Genomic DNA, 17,664 nt, shown 5'->3' with positions numbered 1-17,664 from the left:
TCCCTTTCTTCTTTCTCCTCCCTCTCCTCCCCACCCTTTTTCTTTTGTGAGAAAGTATTGAACCTGTTATGTAGCTGAGGATGACCTTGAACCTTGGGTTTTCCACACCTTCTTTTCAGAAGACTTTTTAAAAGTCCTCTTGGCGCAGGGCATTACAAGCTGTTGTCTAAACGACCTGGCTTGTGCTAACTGGTTCCACATCCAGTACTGTTGACTGCAAGTCCTTCCTTCATTTGAAAGATGGACAATTCCTTTCAGATCAATTCCTGCTTCACTAGCTTGTAACTCAGAACTCTCTTCCACATTCCCCTTGTCCTCAGAACAAGGTTCAAGCTGCTCCACATGCCCTGGCATCATTTTCTCTTCACCTTCCCACGGTAATCTGTGTTTTCATTGCATGAGCTTGCTCTGACACCTGTAGCTCACCCATGCCACACAAACTCCCACTCTTACCATAGTCTCCATCCAATAACCCTTTTCTCCAATCTGTTTCGTTCCCATTTTGTTCTCTGCTGGCTTCCAAATATGTTGTATGTCATAACAGGACAATTTGTACCTGCCTGACACCCAGAAAAACTCTCCATGGAGACAGCCTACATGAATTCCCTAGGTCCCATGGTCGTTCTTTCACAAGAAACTTCAGAGTCCTAGCATACCTAGGAAACAGGTGATTCCAGGTAGAAAGTTTGAGACACTATGGAACAAGATGCTAAATGTCACATTTGTCACAATCTGGGAAGTCCAGAGTCCAGAGGTTAGGTTTGAAAGGAACAGGTTATACTGACAGTCCTGGGACAGAAGCTCTGGCAGCCTGAGCTGTAGGCTTTATTGGAGTAACTCTCCCTCAGCATCGCTCCTTGGCAATGACTTAGTCATACGAATTCTCCAAATGATTTCTCTGCAAGTTGTTTCCTCTAGGTATTCACAGCAAGGGCAGTGGCCTCTGGTTGCTGGGAGTCTTTTAGACTGTGATGTGGATTACTGAGGGAGCAGGTCTTCCTCCTGTTGGCCGGGGCACAGTGGGACAACTTGGAGTAAGGCTGTATGTTCATTACTCTTTTTTTCCCCCTGTAGTAAAAGATTCTAGCAAAAACTGCTAAAGAAGGGAAAGTTTATTTTGGCTGGGTGTTCCAGAAGGACAGAGTCCATCATAGGAGGAAGACATGGTGGCAGGAGAATGGTCTGACCTAGCAGTTAGGAAGCAGAGAGATCACAGTTCATCTACACATATGAAGCAGAGAGCATAGGAAGTAGGGCCAGGCTACAAACCTCCAAATCCTACCTGTAGTGATAGACTCCCTTACAAAGCTCCACCCGTTCAAAGTTCTAGAACCTTCTCAAACAATGTCATCCACTGGGGACCTAGTGTTCAAATGTCCTCTAGGGGACATTTTTGATTTGAACTTTTTTTTTTTTTCAAATCATTGGATTTACTGTTGACTACAGTTGCCTGGCATGTAACATGCACTCACTGAATTTATTCATGCAATTATTTCTTTATTTCAAATGTGAAATGCTGGATTTAGTCTGTAGTTCAGTTTGTTGTGTGCTTGTCTACCATGCATAAGGTCCATAAGGTCTTGGGTTCGATCTGTGTGCTTTATCATGCATAAGGTCTTGAGTTCGATCCGTGGCACTGCATAATTTAAGTGTCATAATGTCAGACCATCCTTGGCTATATTGTGAGTTCCAGTACAGTCGGGGTCTGTCTCCAGAAAGCACAGTTCTTGACAGTGGAGATACAGAGGCCAAAGTCTTCATCCTCATGAAATATAAATTCCATGGTAAAAAACAAATCGAGGGGTTGGGAATTAGCTCAGTGCTAGAGGACTTGCCCACTAATCTCAATGCCCTGGGTTCAGTCCTTGGGGAAAAAAAGCAAGCAAGCAAGCAAGCAAGCAAGCAAGCAAGCAAGCAAAAAAAGAAACCAACTTGTAGAACACCAGATTCTGGGTAGTGGGCTTCCTTGAAGAGGTGACAGTAGAGGAGACAATCAAGTACAACAGAGCTGTGACATAAACACTGGGGTAGTCACCACTCCAGAGCAACAGAGGCCAAGGGGCCTAGAGTCTGTCTGGTTAAACTGGAGTCAATTGATCCTGGTAAGGATTTTGGACTTTGTGCCATGTGGGGCAGGAATCCATTGCAGTGTGGAATGAGCTGAAGCAAGCATAGAAAGGACCCTCCTGTTCCTGGTGGAGGGTGAGCTGTGGAGGGCCAGGGTGATGAGGGCCACCTGAGTGTTGAACAGAACGTGGGTGAGGGTAGGAGTCATTCCTTTCATCCAGATGCAACCACTGCTTTCCCTGGCTCGCTGGGGGAGTTTGCTTAGGGAGCATCGCTCAGCCTCCTGGGACACCCGTGTACAAAGCGCAGCTGCTCCCTGGCCCTGCATTGTATCCAAGCAAGGCAGCCGTTGACAGGTGTTTACCTTGTCCTCAGACTTTCCTTGTGTCATGGTGGTGCTTGCTGACTGACATGCCGTGCTAGATGATTCATGCTTGGGTGAGTCCAACTGTCATGCATTTTTCATCTGTTTAAAATTAACACACACATATACATATATACATACACACAATATAAACAATATATTATTATATATTGTGTATATATACAATACAATGCATGCATGTTTGTATATATGTATGTATATATTATGTGTGTGTGTGCACATGAGCATGTGTATGTGCAAATGTGTGTATCATGTTATTTTATGAGATGCTCTTCCTTAGGGAAGTGCCAGTTTGATGACCACAGTGCTTTTCCCAGTACCAGAAGCTTCAGTGTTGTTAGGAAGACCTCCTTGGGGGCTGATTAAAATCTCTGCTCATGTCACCTGCCTGAAACAGAAGCTCACTGCCTTCTGCCACCAGGTGAAACACTTCCAGTACACAATGTGAGGCAGCATGTTCCAACCTTTGGAATGGGATTTAGAGCCTTGTCTGCTGTAAGGTGTTTGAAATTTAGCCTGGTTGTTAAGTCAGGTCTAATTGCAATCATAGAGAGATTATAGAGTCAGTAGTGTTTGTGTTTGGTGCCCCTGGATTGCATCTAGTACTGATGTTCTGTGTATCTACAGTTAAAACAAATGAATAATAATAAAATAATAATAATAATAATAATAATAATAATAATAATAATAATAATGATGAAAATAAAAATGGCAGGCTGAGGACACAGCTTGGCCAGTAAAGTACTTGCTGCACAATCAAGAGGGCCTGAATTTGAACCCTAGAACCTATATTCTAAAAGCTGAGCCTGTTGGGAAGCACTTATAATTCCAGACCAATGAAAGACCCTGTCTCAAACAAAAAAGGTAGACGCTCTTGGGGAAGCATACCTGAGGCTCACCTGTGATCTCCACATGATCATGTGTGTCACACACACACACACACACACACACACACACACACACACACACACACACACAGAGTGAGAAACAGATAGACAGACAGACAGACAGACAGTGAGAGAGAGAGAGAGAGAAAGAGAAACAGACAGACAGTGAGAGAGATAGAGATAGAGAAGAGATGAGAGAGAGAGAAACAGACAGACAGTGAGAGAGATAGAGAAGAGATGAGAGAGAGAAACAGACAGTGAGAGAGATAGAGAAGAGATGAGAGAGAGAAATGGTTCATTTGGTTCATGGTTTGAGATCTGATCTGTTGTCCCTGTAGTCTCCAGGCTTGTGTTGAAGTTAGGGGGTGCATGGTGGAGGAATCAGTCCTCTGTTCAGTGGCTGGGAGTAATCAGAACACGAAAGGGTGGGGATCCTAATATCCTAGGGGAGGGCACATCCCCGGTTACTCTGCCACTAGGTTTCACCTCTCAAGGTTCCACCTTTTGTTTATTCATTCTTCAGCTGACCTTTGAATGACACACGCTTCATGTGCTATTTTGAAGGATGTTGCTGTGATGTTCACAGAAGAGGCAGAGCCTGAACATTTGTTCCCAATCCTGTTGTGTATACATCTGGGCTGGGGTTTCAGGATCAAATATTAAACGGTCCCAGCTTTTGGAGGAATTGTTTGTTACGGTGCCCTCCAAAGCAGCAGAGCTGGAAGCAAGGGGCGAGACTCCCGAGGTCACTACGCTCTTGCCCCAACTTCCATTCTGTATCTTTTTCTCTCTGTGTGTGTTTTCCTGTGTTTCCACACACACGTGTGTGTGAAGGCCAGAGGCCAACACCTGATTTTTTGAAGCAGGTCTCTCACTGAGCTCGGAGCCCATCAGCTCAGTGTGTCTGGGATGTCTCCTGCCTCTCCAGCTTTGAGATTACATTGGTGATTACCTTACGTTGGTGCTAGGGATTTGAACTCAGGTGCTTAAGCTTGTGAGGCCAGGAGTTATGATGAGACATCCTTCCAGCCCACATCTTATGTGCATCCTCTGGGTGTACATAATTCATTGTGTTCATATTTTTTCCCATCCTCAACTTCTCCCAAATTCTCCGCACCTTTCTATCTACCCAGTTTCATGTTCACTCTCTCCTAAGACCAAACCAAACGACAGCAAAAACAAACCATCAAACCAGGGAAACCATCAGTAAAAACCGACAAACCAAAGACTAAACAAACTAAAAATTAGCAAATAAAATAAAGTAAGACAAAATATATCAACACCCTCCCCTGTCAAAAAAACAGACAGACAAACAAACAAACAAACAAACACATTTCAAAACACCCAGCAAAACCTACCATGGAATCTATTTTGTGTTAGCCGACTGTTCCAGGGCAGAAGGGCCTACCCTGGAATATGGTGGATAAACCGTGGGAGAAAGCCGTTTTTTTCTTTCCCAGCAGGTATCAAGTGCAAATAGCTTCCTGGTTAGAGATAGGGCTTCGTGTCCACCTCCCCTGCTTCTTGCTGGGATCCTGTCTAGTTTGAGCCTATGCAGGTCTTCTGTGGCTGTCACAGGCTCTGTGAATTGATATGTACATCACCCTTGGGTCTGGATCCTTAGAGTCATCCATCCCCTCTGGTGCTTACAATCATTTTGCCTCTCTTTCTACAGGGTTTTCTGAGCCTGGAAGGAGGGCTTTGGTAAAATCCCAGTAGGACTGAGGGCTCCGAAGTCTCTTACTCTCCACACATTGCTCAGTGCTGTACTTTGATCTGTGGTCCCAGTTAGGAGCAAGATATGAAACTTCTTGGATGTTTATTGACTATTTTTAAAGGTTTATTTTATTTTTAATTATGTGTGTACGTGTGTATCTGTGTCAAATATGAGGATGTATAAGTGCAGGTGCCCACTGAGGCCAGAAGAGGGTGTTGAATACAATAGAGCTGCATTTAGAGGCAGTTTTAGCTGCCTGATGTGGGTGCTAGGACCTGATCCTCTGGGGGAGCAGTTTATGTTCGTAACTACTGAGTCCCACCAGACTCCCACTAAGTGCATTTTATATCTTGTTTGGAGAAATGTATATCTAGGTACTGTGCCAACATTTTTATTTTATGTATATTGTTGAGTTGTGATGGTTCTAACATTTTCTATTCCAGACTCTATGCGTTTACAAGATGAGATTTATGTGTTTTCTCCTGCTCTGTGATACTCTCTCTTTCTCCCTGTCATGTCCTGAAAGCATGTAACTTTAATAAAATTCAATTTAATTTTCTTTGCTTGGTAGCGTTTTGGGTATCATATCTAAGACAAACGGTGGCCTAATCCAAGGTCACAAAGATTTATATTTGTGTTTGCTGAGAGCGCTGCAGTTTGAACGCTTACAGTTAGGTCTTTGCTCTGGTTTCCTCTTTGTTGCAGTGTTAAAGTACCTTGTCCTGCCTTATATATTATTAGATCTCAGTCCATCATTGAGGGAAGTAAGGGCCAGAACTCAAGCAGGAGCTTGAAGCAGAAACCATGGACAGTGCTTACTGGTCACCATCATGCCCATGACTAGTCTACCTTTCTTATACAGCCCAGGACCACCTGTCCAGAGGATTGTATCACCCATAGTGGGCTGTCTTCCTACATAAATGAACAATCAAGACAACTCTATACAAACATGAGCACAGACCAACCTGATAAAGACAATTATTCAACCGAGAGGTTTTTGGGAGGAGATCCTTGGTTGTGTCAATTAGTTAAAACAAACTAGGACAGTTCTTAGTACACTTGAGGTTCATTTTTTGTATGTGCTGTGAAGTTATGGACTAGTGTTTGTTTTGTATACAGATACCTTTGCCTTCTTGTTCCCAGCAGCAGGTCTTCCCTTTCTACTGTCTTCCTGCCTGAATTATAGATACAATGGATGAAGATGCAGAATCCAGTTTATGATGCTGAGAAGGCAGATCTTTGAGATTCTGGAGTTGAATTGCTAAGCTATTCACATTAAACGAACTCAAAACTAACTCTCTCTCTCTCTCTCTCTCTCTCTCTCTTTCTCTTTCTCTCTGTGTGTGTGTGTGTCTGTGTCTGTGTGTGTGTGTAATCTTTTCTCTTCCCATAAGAATCTGTTCTGTTTTTAAGGCTGAAGCATGGCTGTTTGGTGTATTGCTTCTGTCTTTGGTTCCAGATTTAACATTTCATAGTCTTCTTAGTGGTGATTACGCTTTGATTGAAAATTTTCCAGAATACAAGAGAGTGGAATGCTTGTCACAGGTGACCCATGACACTTTCTGACGTTTGTTTTAGTCTATTCTCTCTCTCTGCACACATACACACACGCACATACACATACACATACACAGACATATATTATTGTGAGGAGAAATCAGAGTAAGAACTCAAGGCAGGAACTGAAGTAGAGGACACTGAGGAATGTTTCTTATTGGCTTGCTCTGTGGTTTCCTCGTCTGCTGTTCCCACACAAGAACACCTGTCTAGGGGTGGCACTTCCACATCAATCATTAATTATTCAAGAGAATTCCCCACAGACTTTGGCTATAGTCCAGCCTGATCTGAGCCGTCCTTCAGTCAAGGTTCTCTCTTCCCAGGAGACTAGTTTGTATCAAGTTTAAAAAGAACTAACCAGCTTACTGATAGCCAAATGTAATCACCCTCGGACCGAACTCAACCACTGTAACTAGATCAGAGTCCTTTCTTCTGAAATACTCTGGATATAATCTGGAAAAAGTCTTTGGGCAGGGGCCACTGTTTCCACTAGCTGAAGACAAATTCTTTAAAACTGAGGTGACTTTTTTTCTCCCTTGGACTTTCTCTTTTTTCTTTCTCTTTATTTTTTAGAGTGACAGAATCATGATTAGGATTTTTTTTTTTTTTGGCATGATTTGCTATTTAAAGCTAGATTGAATGAGTTTCTGTTATATAGTACTAAGAATGTATAATAATAATATAAATATATTAAACAATATAAATATATATAATATAATATTTACCCTAGCGTCTTCTTTACCTACCAAAGAGCTTTTCTTTTCATTTTATATGTATCTATCTTGTGTGTGTGTGTGTGTGTGTGTGTGTGTAGGTCACAGTACAACTTGTAGGAGCCAATTCTCTTTGACCACCATAGGGTCCCAGGGATCAAACAGTTTGTAAGTCTTGGCAGCAGGTTTCTTTACTGGGGAAATGACCTTGCTGTTCCTCACAGCTTTTTATAGAGACATCAAGGTACTTTGCTTTTCAAGCTGAGTTTGTGCATGTAGTGCTAACCACTAAGCAACCTCCCAGCCCGAATAACTTTTTAAATGCCAATTTGGAAGTTGCTATACCCAGAGGATTACATTCCGCATTCAGAATCGAAATGCATTTTGTTTTATAAATATAGTGACTGGATTTGCTGTATTTAGCAGAAAATTCATTGCTTACACTTCCAAGCTGAAACCCGTTGGAGGCGTTTTGTATATACAGGGCTGTGAATTATGACTTTCCCCCTTACAAGATATTTGCAAGTCAGAAAGGCAAAAATCATTGCCTTCCTCTTCCCCTCCTTGTGTGTGTGTGTGTGTGTGTGTGTGTGTGTGTGTGTGTGTGTGTGTGGTGGGGGAAGAGCAGGAGGGACTCCGTAAATCTCACCTTTTGTCAGGGCAGAGACCCTTGCACTCAAGCAAGTTCATGCAGACACCCCAAATTAAGTGTTAGGTTGCCATGGATATCTACAGAAGATAGAACCAGGCTGAGCATCAGTGAGGAGTGAAGCAGGACGTATGCTTATGGTTATGACAGCATCTTGTACATTTTCTCGCCCTATGTCACTTTGAGAAGAGCTGCCCACAAGGTGGTCAAGTGAGACCTGGCATCCTGATATGTTTTCCACGATGATTGCAGACTCCTGAGAACAATAATTTGTTTCATATTGTTGAATGCTTAAGAAATAAAATTCCCCCCCCCAAAAAAAAAAGCCTTTTTGGGACTTTGTCATTTCTGCCTGGTGTGTTCAGCAATTTTTTACCCCTATCTTTTGGCTTTTAGACTCTAGCCGAGCTAATGCTGTAATTCCTTGGCACTTTTCTCTTGTAGCTGCTGACAGGGTGAACTTTTCCTTAGGCCTGTGGTGTCAGGTGGGCTGTAACGGCTTTCAAGTTTTTATTCATTAAAACAAGCAAAGTGGGACTATTTCCGCGTCTCCCATGGCTTCCGTTGATTCTCTGAGGTGATCCAACCCGATCTCATCAAAATTAATGGCTTATGGTCATTCACACTATTACTGTTAATGGGGGAGAGTAGGCATTATCCGACACAGAAATGGTGCTTACCGGGGACTTAGAGCTCAGTATGGTCTGGGAGCACAGGAGACCCACAACTGACCACATTGTATAGAAGGAAGTGGGAAGACCTGGCAAAGATCATTTACCAAGCTAGTACTGCAGGCATGGGCTGCAAACTGCTATTGTTGCTTAAGCAGTCTATTGTCGGAGAACAAAGGCTTACGAAAGTGCTTGAGTTAATGAGGCAAAAGCCAGTCTGCACATTCTGATGATAAGGTAGATGTGTTTTCTTCTAATCTGCATCCTGGCAAGGCTGGCCCAGGTATCCCAATCAGTAGCACACTCTCCTCTCTCTGCCCTACCTTATGGAAGGGCAGAAAGGCCAACCATTTAGACCTAACTTTGCTTGAAATTCCTTCAATTTCTCCTTGATTATAAGGCCCCAAAGCTTCCTTATAGAGGCTGCTAGGGCTTTGGGGTAGATTGGGACAGGTTAAGGAAGCTACTGTGGAGTATAGGAGCAATGTGGCAGTAGTTTGGGGGTAAAGGAGTTAGCACGAGGTAAAATGAGCATTTTAGAAAGTTGTTTGAGTGCCAATGATCTGGGCATGGTGGCTGATGGAGAGAGCTAATACAAACTCTTGATTGACTTTTGGCTTAGCAGATGGGTAGATGTTCAGTGTGAGGATATGTGTATGTGTGTGTGTGTGTGTTTGTGCGGGCGCGTGCGTCTGCACATGTACAACATGTGTATACAGTGAGAGTGGAGGCCAGGAGATGTTAGAATCCTAAAAGTAGAGCTCCAGAGAGGTGTGATCTTACAGCTTAGACTGCAGAGGGCTGTCTAAGCCTCCAGATGTGGATGCTGAAGAACTAAACCTTGGTCCTCTGCAAGGGCAGCAAGTAGTCTTAACTGCTGAAGTGTCTTTCCAGGGCCCCTATGCATTTTTAACGCCTTTAGAGATAGCCAGCTGCTGTTCCTAGACTCTCACAAATTGTACCTTCATGGGCAATGAGCAAGGACTTTGTGTAAACATGTTTAACTACAGGAGGCAATATATTCAGAATTATTCCATTTCTCTTTAGACAATAGAGAAACTTATTTTTATTTAATTAACTGCATTGGTTTGATTGATAGGAAGGGCATTTTGAACAGCTTGCTAGTAAACCTTAAATTTTGACTTCAGTACATTTTTGTCCCATGCCTGTTTCTGAGGTTGAGTGTCTTTCCCCCTTGCCTTTTATTAGTTCTTTGAGAATTCCACACAACGTATTTTGGTTATATTTACTCTCACCCAACTCTCCCCAGCCCACCCTATTTTCCTACGCATCCAACTTTGTGTCCTCCTTAAAAAAAAAAAAAAAACCCCAAACAAAACAAAATGAACATTGAGTCCTATTTGTGCTGCCCATAGAATTTCCTTGTGTAATTATACCTGAAGATTAATATATTTTAAAGTTGTTGTCAAGACATTCTGGTAGGGTTTGATAAAGTGTGAAGTATTCACATGAAATAATTATGGTTGTGAAGGCTCCTTTCATGGCATCCTGTCTATGTGTACAACAGGATTTTAAGTCTGAATGTTCTGAGATATCACTCCAGGGATTAGGTAGCTGATCACTTTACATTTGAGTTCATCAAAAGTTCACATGAGCTGGGCATGATCATGGAGCCCCTCTCTTCTTTCTTATAAAGCTGGTGTCTTGTCTTTCATTGATAACAGCATGGGGACATTTATACCATACTGAGTAGTTGAGGTAATGACTCAGCTAACAGAGGTGAAAGTGTAGCCAGGAAAATCCCAAAGTGACAGTAATGGAGTCAGCATGTAGGTCCAACATGTGGAATATAAGGACTGCCCATCTGTGGGGATGTAGACCCAAACTGACTTTCCAGATATTCTAGAAACACTCACAGAGTAATTTAGAAATGCCCAGTTTCCTGACATGGAAAAGATGGATGATAGGGTCCTGGAGGAAGTGATACTGAAGAAAAATAATTTCACATGAAAAAAGTGGTCTGAGATACTCTGGTATATGGAAAGTCCAGGTGTGAGGTGATGAAGGTCACGTCCATGCCATATGGGCAGCACTAATTGAACCGGGGATTGGAATCACCGAAACAGGTTCTGTAGAGACAGCTCAGCCATTGCTTACAGGATGGCTAGGCTAGAAGGAGGAAGTTTTCTGAAAAACCTGCAGCCATTGTATTCTGGATTGTAGCACTCTTCTGGGAGGAGTGTTCTGGATGGCCTCATGTTCTTTTATGGTTTTCTTCTCTGTTTTCTATTTGCATAGGCTCTGTAGGAGGGTTTGTGAGCTTTGAGAGAGTCGCTCTGCTTCTCATTAGTCCCAGGACTTGTTCTTAGCTCAGAGTTTGAGTGTTCAAATTAAGGATGCTCATGGGAGTGCACTGCTAGAATCATTCCTAATAAGAGAAGATGCTGAAGTACGGATACTGTCTCAGGATGGAGAGTTGTGAAGTACTTCCACTGTGTGCTGAACTCTTCTTTTATGATGATGTTAATTCAGGGCTGTTTCCAATTCAACAAGGGGTGTATTTCTTTGTGTTTCAGTAAGCTTTGTAGAAGGAACCAGGGTAAAGCAGTTGAAAACAAGCTACCCTTTACCCTAGAAATTCTAGCTTTTTCCCCCTCTAAATTCTTTGCTATCCTGAAATGTTTAATCTTCAACACACAAGGGTAGAAAGTATCTGGCATTTATTATGTTTTGATTAAACATTTTCATGTCTGATTTCATCTTTGGAGAGAAGGAATTATAAAGTTCGGCATTTAGGGGCTGGGGATGTGACTCAGTCAGAAACCCACTTGCCATGGAAGCATGAGAATTCGGGTTTGATCCCATGGACCACATGAAAAGATGGGCATCATAGTTTACTTGTCATCCCAGTTCTAGAGAGGTGGAGACAGGTAGTGTATGGCTCACTAGCCAGTCTAGTGTGATCCAGTGAGCTATAGGCCAGTGAGAGACCCTGTTTTAAAATAGGAGGTGGTGGCTTCTGAGGAATGACACCTGAGATTACTCTCTGGCTTTCATGTGCTCATATGTGCATGTATATGCACACACACGAGTACACAAATACACAATTATATACACCTACTTGCGTACACACACACACACACACACACACACACACACACACAACTGCACAAAGAAAGTTGAACATTTGTATTGTGTTTAGTAAACAGGATTATCTGTGCAGTTTTCCCAGTCATGAAATTTTTTATGTAGACTTCATCACATGTTGGGGAGAGTAACACAGAACCAAAAAAGATAGCAGGACAGCAAGAAATGGCAGTTCATCTTGGCTGACCATCATGGCCAACCCAGTTCTTCTTATATATCATCATAACCAATGGGAATACCATGCCCAGAATATTAAACATACCATAAAGAACTGTAATAAGAAACAAATCATCAGAACTGAAATGGCCACTGAAAAATTAATACTGTTAGTTTCAAAGGAAAAATTACCCTTCCATCAGGACCACAGGATTCTTACTATTTTTTTTTTCTTGATGTAGGGTCTCAGCTGTGGAGCCCTGGCTGACCTGTAACTCATTATGTAGACCAGGGTAGCTTTGAAGTTACCTGCTTCTACTTCCTGGGTGATGGGATTAAAAGCATGTGGCACCATGCTCAATACTCCTTGTGTTATTAAAGCTTGTTAAACTATTATACAGACCTGAAAAAGGGTGAGAGTGTGAGTTGCCTGACCTTCTGACCCACGACAATACTCTCCATAATCTAGGTCTTGCCAGAAGATACACAACCATTCATCAAATGTTGGCCTTTTGGCCAAGATCAAAGCAAAGACCCACAGAACCAAAAAAGATACCAGGACAGCATCTCTCATCTCCCATCTCTTTTTACTCCCATCTCTTTTGACTTGCTTCTTTCCAGAGATGGGAGACATGGTTTTCACATTTATCTTCATCTGCTATCAATCTGTTTACTTTAATAACTTCTATTTCAAAAAAATTATTTGGATAAATTGTCTTCATGGAAATGCAATGAAAACTACTAGAATTTTGGAAAGATTTATTTTAAAAATGTTTGAAGATTGCATGCAGTTGGAGGCCCATAGGACTTGGCCCATTCTCTCTGTCTGGATGAGGGGTTCTCTTGTTTCTGTTGAGCAGCATATCTGAGGCTGGTGGGCTCAAGCTTTGTTAGGACATGAGACTCTAGATGGCTCTCCTGTTGTGATCTCCCAAACGTGTTGAGTTGCATGTTGCTATGTCCATATTTTTTTTAAAATATGGTTTCTAGATATAAACCTCAGGTAATCAGGTCTCTGTAGCCAGCACTTCCCTTCTGGAGTCATCTCTCTGATTCCCTATTTTGAGACCATTTTCTTCCTGCATAGTTATCCTGAGGATACAAGGGAAAGCAACCTGCGATGGTTCTTGAGAGGATGGTGTAGGATGGCAGGTGAGGTTTGGGTAATGCCTGTGATGGCTACTGTAATTACATCCGTTGTGCTAACAGGATGTGCCTGCTCTGTTTCTTTCTTCCCAAAGCAATGCCACTCAGTACACATTTATCCACATATCGGTTCCATGGAGACATAATTTTATCATATAAGCTGTCAAGCTTGTAGTATCCAGAGTTTGAAATAATTTTCAATGTGTTTTCTTTTAAAATTATGTTATGTTTTATTGGAAAATCATCTTACAGTTAAACAAAGACTGTGTGTAGTTGAAAGAAAGACATACAGCTATAAATTAATCATAAGCCCATACCTTGCCTTATTGTGGCCATTTAATATTTTAGTTATAAAAATGGTATAAATGAACAGGAGACAAATACCCATTAAAAACCTACAAATTACAAGTGATAACAAAACACCTGATAGGGTAACTTATATGAAAAAATTTATCTTAAGTTCAGCAGGTGGAAGAGGCCTGGGTCATGATGTCAGAGGATAGGCTGATATGTAATTAGACTATTCTTGGCCTCATTGATTACCATCATTGATCAACTTTAGCTTCACATGGAGACATAAGCAAAATGCTCCTCCTTTTGTTCTAGTTTGCTTTTTTTGGTGACAAACACCCCAATGAAAAGCAATTTGTGGAAGAAAAGGTTTACTTGGTTTATAGCTCATAGTCCATAACTGAGGGAAGCCAAGGCAGGAAGCCAGGCAGGAACCTGGAGCAGAGATGGCCAACACTGCTGGCTTGTTTCCCATGGCTTGCTCAGTTTGCATTCTTATGCTACGCAGCCTTAGCCCAGGAGTGACACTGCCTAGTGGGTTGGCTTCTCTGAAATTAGTCACCAATTAAGAAAATGCTCCACAGACTTGCCTATAGGCTAGACTAATGAAGGTGGTTCCTCAGTCTCTTGCCAGATGACCCAGTTTGCGTCAAACTGTGGGTGCAAAACAAACAAAGCCTAACCAGTACACACCCCATGTTTAGAGAAAGCTTCAAATATGTATGTATATATGTATGTATGTATGTATGTATATATGTATGTATGTATTTGTATGTTTGCATATATGTGTGTGTGCACATATCCACATGCAAGTACATGTTGGCAGGTATATACATACCACTACCCATATGTGTGAAGGTTTGAGGATAACTGTTTACATTTGTTGCTTGCCTTCTTCCTTGTTGGGGGAGGGTCTTTCTTGTTTCTGCTATATAGTGTACTCCAGGCAAGATCTGTGATAAACGAACCATGTTGGAGAGAATCCATCACGCCCCAACCCCCAGTCTGTATACCACGTGTCTAGCTGACTCTGCTGAAGCATCCACATAGTCATCTGGTGTTGGTAGGTGGAGTGTTCAGCAGTGTACTTGGTTAGCTTCCGAGAAGGGAGGGCTTTAGTCTTGGCTCTGCTTTTCTTGTTACAGTCTTGTAATGTATAAGAAAAGGGTCTGAAAGGTATTACAGATTGTTTGATCATATCCATTGAAAAATGGTGTCCTCTGGGCATGCATGGCCAGTGCCCTCTGGAATTAGCAGGGGCTGTGATTACCCACAGGGGACCTGCACAAAGTTGGGTCAATCTTTATTTTCATCTCAAAAAGTGGAGAGGGGAGTGGGTTAAGAGGAGAGGAAGAAGGGGAGAGTAAAAAGGGGAGAGGGGAGGAGAGGGGGGAGTTCCATGAAGCTTGTCCCTCGCGACATTTTCTTTAGTGGTGTAGCTGCTCTCAATTGTCTGTGTTCCTGTAAACAACCACAGTTATACTCATTTATTATCAAGCTACTTGGGTGGACATGTTTCTTCCATGCCTTCTCTGGGGTGACAGTACAGCTTGTTCAGGAAAAGTTCACATACCAGTGTCTTTCTGCTTAGCAAGAGCCTGTTCTGGGGTACGGCCCCTTTAGTGACAATGAACAGGAGACCCACGTTTTGCTCTGTGCCCATTCTGAGCTATACATCTTTTCTTATCATCTAATTATCACCAGCTAGATTAGCTTAAGTCATCAAAATCTCTGACCTCCTGTCCAGCCATTAAGGGATCACTCACTGGTCCTGGAATTGGTCAAACCGCACAGCAGGCCTTTCTCTCTGCCTATGTGATGGACATTCAGATAGACTTTTTGAAGTTCTTCCCACTTAGGAGCATTTCACGCCCCCACTGTCTTTCAAAAACTACTATATAGTAGCACTCTACTTCCTGTATGTGCCAGCATGTCACATAGCTCCATCTGTGAACCAGACCAAAGATATTTCTTGCTGAGCCAACTGGTAGCATGGAATACCCCAGAAGGCAGTGTTTGTGGGCTGAGAGAAGCAACGGCGCAGAAGGTGCTTTGGAAAGCTTAATTGTGCCTTAAGTGTTGCTCCTTTTCAGCACGACTCCCAGTTGGGGCTGGGATATGCTGCGCATGCCCAACTTGGTCATTTCTGTGACTCAGACAGCACTGGATCCTTTATGTGAACCCATATGACTGTGTAAGCCTTTGCTCAGACATTCTGTCTGCAGCAGGCTTTACAGCAAGCCAGGTGCTCAGGAGAAAGAGAAAGAGAAAACAAGGCCTTACTCCAAAATCCCAGGGAATTTTTGTCTTCATTCTCTAATCTTGACTTTCCAGACCTTCCTAAGGCATTCTTAATTTGCCACAAAATCTTTAAACATCATGTTGGGTTTCCTAGGTTATGAGGTTCTGTTGCGTACAGGAGATCTGCCTGCCAAAGATGGGCACGTCTATATCCTCAAACACAGTGACTATATTACCTTCTGTGGTAAATGGGAATGGAGGTAGCAGAGGCAACACACGTTGACACTAAAAGAAATAATAATCCTGAATTAGCCGAGCATTCCCAGTGAATTCTCATGGGCTCTTACGGGTACGATTCCATAGAGATTTGAGTGTGAAAGTGAAAGGCAGAAAAGCTGTTGTTGGAACACTCTGAGGTGAGCCTCAGCCAGCCACTGTGGACCATTGTGACCTGAGAAATGTCAAAATGATCAAGTCTAGATTAAAAGTCTGAACTAGGATGGAAATCAGCAAACACCATCCACAGGTGTATCAGGAAGATATGCTACTATTTTTGCTGTGTTACCCAAGGCTAGTAACCTGTGCAAATATCAATGCATTCAACACGTTCCAATCACCCATCTGACCAGAAGGCACTCAGGAACACCAGGCTGTAGACAGAGCTTTGGCCTTGGCCTGTTCCCAGGTGGGCCTGTTGGGTCTTCAGACTACCTTATGCTTGTTGACTTCTTCAGTTCTTGGTCATGCTATCTCGACAGTCATGTTAAGCAAATGACAAAATCTACTGTTTCTGATCAGCAGAACAAAGGGCATTATAGTAAAAACCAATGGGACACTATCCAGGAAGTAGTCTACATATTTATTGTTTAACATTTAAAAGTAAAGTTGCTATTTCATTATATTTGCGATAACACCCAAGACTCTGGGCTTATTAAGTAGAGGAGTTAAACAAGGAGGCAATCACCATGTGTGTGCAGGTGCATACCATGGTGCACATGTGGACGTCAGAAGACAATTTGTAGGACTTGGTTTTTTCCTTCCATATGTGGGTCATTAGGCTTGTCAGCACACACCTTTACCTGCTGAGCCATATTGCTGGCTTGACTTCTAGTTGCAACAGGTTTGAGTGGCTTCCCAGTGTCCCATTGGTCTTTTTAATAATGGTAGAGAGAAATGGTAGGTTTTGTCATTTGCTTAACGTGACTGTTAAGACAACATGATAAAGAAGTGGCAAAGTCAACAGAAGGTGTCTAAAGATCCAACAGGCCAGTTGAAAAGGGCCCTTCTCAAAAAGAGGGCTTGTACTTTTTTTTTAAAAAAAAAATATTTATTTATCATTGTTTTATACATATGTGTGTTTTGTCTCCTGTATGTATGCATGTGTACCACATGCATGCCCTCGAAAATCAGAAGATGGCATAGGATCTGGAACTGGAGTTACAGATGGTTGTGAGCTGCCACGTGGGTGCTGGGAACCAAACCTAAGTCTTCTGCAAGAGAAGGAAGGGCTCTTAACCACTGGATCATCCCATCTTTCTAGCCCTGAAAGGCTAGTCTTTTACTCTAATCAGGAGGCTCTGGATTTTTGAATGGGATTAAGATAGAACAAACTAAGATGTATCAACTTCTCAGAGGTTCTACTCCAGATAAAGTTTTAAAATGTATACAGATCAAGTAATAGTTATGTAGAGAGCCCAGCTATTAGTATTTAGCTTATAGGAACATCTTGACTAATTAACCATCCTCTAAGTTTGTTGTGTGAGCTCAACAGCTGTGAGTCTCAGTTCTGATGCTCTTCTCTCCATTCTGTGGTCCCTACTTTCTTGCTCTCCCTCTTCCATGATGTTGCCCGAGCCTTCGGGGTTGGGGGTGATATAAAAGTTTCATTTAGAGCTGATCTCTTAGTAAACACTTTTCAGTGTGTTGAGAAGTTGTAAGTCTCTGCACTAACTGTTGACCACTGCAGAGCAAAGTTCCTCTGGTGAAACATGAGGGTCACACTGATCTTTGTGTTTGGAGCATATATATTTAGAACAGCAATGTCCTCTGGATAGATTATTCCTTTAATTGATCATT

The 17,664-nt window shown here is 42.3% G+C and overlaps 1 long non-coding RNA gene across 1 annotated transcript in view; it reads left to right on the top strand.

Moving 5' to 3' along the window:
* The first annotated feature begins 2,403 nt into the window (after positions 1-2,403).
* The window catches only part of LOC143443620 (uncharacterized), a 75,561-nt gene continuing 60,300 nt past the window's right edge, over positions 2,404-17,664 (top strand). Inside the window, exon 1 of the long non-coding RNA XR_013112754.1 lies at positions 2,404-2,505. This is a non-coding gene — a long non-coding RNA (uncharacterized LOC143443620). The remainder of the gene's footprint in view (positions 2,506-17,664) is intronic.

This window comes from Arvicanthis niloticus, chromosome 9, assembly GCF_011762505.2.
Source record: "Arvicanthis niloticus isolate mArvNil1 chromosome 9, mArvNil1.pat.X, whole genome shotgun sequence".
NCBI lineage: Eukaryota > Metazoa > Chordata > Mammalia > Rodentia > Muridae > Arvicanthis > Arvicanthis niloticus.
This window is presented reverse-complemented; position numbering and strand designations above follow the sequence as displayed.